The following is a 2217-nucleotide window of genomic DNA, read 5'->3' on the forward strand; positions in this document are numbered from 1 at the left end:
AGAAGCAGCACTTGAAGGAAACAAAAAAACTTAGTTCATCCGGATTTTTCTGAATATGCACAGAGCAGCACTCCACGGTCAGATGGAGAGTCGAGCTCTCCATAGTCTCCGTATTACGGACTCCAGTTCATCATTTTTTCTGCAGCTGAAGCAATCGAGGCAGAGTATGGGTACATTTCTGTAAAGCACAAGGACGCATGGTGTGGTTCCATTTATTATTAAATGGGCCCAGAGAATGATGACAATTGATTGGTGTGGAAGAGTTTGATTTTTATGTTAAAGTATGTCGAGAAATTGTAACAAAATTCGTTCAACAACCCACACTGACGCCAGAAGCTATTTTCTCATGAATATGATAGAGGCTAGTATTCCTCTGGGGTTCTGGCTTTTCACCTCTCTTAAAACTTGGAGGCTGCTATGGTCCGGATTCACTCAAAATGTGGCATAAACAAACACATTTGCATACTTTCTACCCAGAGGCTAGACTTTGCTGCTTGGTGCATTATATGTAATCTGTAAGTCATTCATCATAATTATTTCTTTGTCTGTCCTTTTTTACCTTTTTTTTCTCTCTTAAGGTTTGCGTAAGGTTAGTTTAATTACAAGTGTGCATACACTTGTTCTCTAGGTTACTATCTATATGCAGTAGCTGAACTATGGTGCATTGTATGCTCATGTGTAATCAACCTCTAGAACTCTCGTAGTGGAAGCACTATGAGATTGAGAACTTAGAAATCCTTTCGATGTCTGTAGGGGCTTCTTGTGTCCACCTGCCTAAATTTCAGAGGCGATTTATAAGCAGGGACATGACACATTTTTTTCATTACCTAAAAGGGATTGGCGAGGGATTATTGTGTTTTTCCCTCGCCTTAAGGTACTCTAGGCTTTATTAACAATGGTAATTGCAATCAAATCAAACTTTATTTGTCACATGCGCCGAATACAACAAGTGTAGACTTTACGTGAAATGCTTCTTTACAAGCCCTTAACAACAGTGCAGTTCAAGAAGAAAAATATTTACCAAGTAGACTAAAATAAAAAGTAACACAATATGAATAACAATAACGAGGCTATATACAGGGGGCACCGGTACGAGTCAGTGTGCGGGGTTCAGGCTAGTCGAGGTAATCTGTACATGTAGGTGGGGGCGAAGTGACTATGCATAGGTGACAAAACAACAGCGAGTAGCACAGTGTACAAAGGGAGGGGGTCAATGTAATTGTCCGGTGGCGATTTTATGGATTGTTCAGCAGTCTTATGGCTTGGGGGTAGAAGCTGTTGAGGACTTTTGGTCCTAGACTTGGCGCTCCGGTACCGCTTGCCGTGCGATAGCAGAAAACACTCAATACAAGCCTTTGTGTGAAAGTAGAGCTTTTATCCTCAATTCTCTCTTTTTTTAGTTGCCATTATCGGAACTAAGCTTCTCGATTGAGCCTTCTTTCTCCTTTCACCCTCTGACAATCATAATTTTAGTCAGGTCAAGTCATATGGGTGCTTAAAGACCAGAGCAGTGTGATATTCCAATGCCCTCTGAATCATCCTCCTGTAATACTTACTTTAAGGACATTGGAGAATTCAAGCTCATTTGAATTTAGGTTTGTAGTAGTTTTGACTCGCGCTCTTCTTGCCACTGCCAGAATTACACACCGTTTCCAATAGAAGTCATTAATCTTGACTTTGATTTCAGCATGACCAAAAGCACATAAAAATAGGTGCAAAAAGAAAAACATTGAATGTCAAACACTCTTTCTCTCCTGCATGAGTTGCTCATTGATCATGATACAGTTCCCATACAGCTGTTCGGCAGTGTTTTTTGGAAGGTTACTTTTATGAGCAGTCAAAAAAGAGCAGTGTTTTTTTGCATCTTGCATCTTTTGGTCATATCTCAACAGCTAGTCCTCTCGGGATAAGATAAGGCACTGCTGTCTGACATGAAATCAAGTGCCTTCAGACTTAGTGCAAATTCTCATGAATGGAAAAACCAACATGGGCTATTTTACCATACAAGCATTTGCACCGTAGGCACATTTTATAGAGAGAAGAAAAGTATGTGATCTGCAGCTAACTCCCATCTCCACACAGCTCTTTTTATTTTGACCCAGGAAATTACTTACTACCCTTGACAGTCCAGGCTTTTTGAGTGGGGACTTGTGCTCGAGCGGAGGAAGGATGGTGGCCCAGCTTTGTCAGAGTGACTGAGTGAGAACGGGGAGCTCT

This window comes from Salvelinus sp. IW2-2015, unplaced genomic scaffold (assembly GCF_002910315.2).
Source record: "Salvelinus sp. IW2-2015 unplaced genomic scaffold, ASM291031v2 Un_scaffold358, whole genome shotgun sequence".
Taxonomy (NCBI): Eukaryota; Metazoa; Chordata; class Actinopteri; order Salmoniformes; family Salmonidae; genus Salvelinus; species Salvelinus sp. IW2-2015.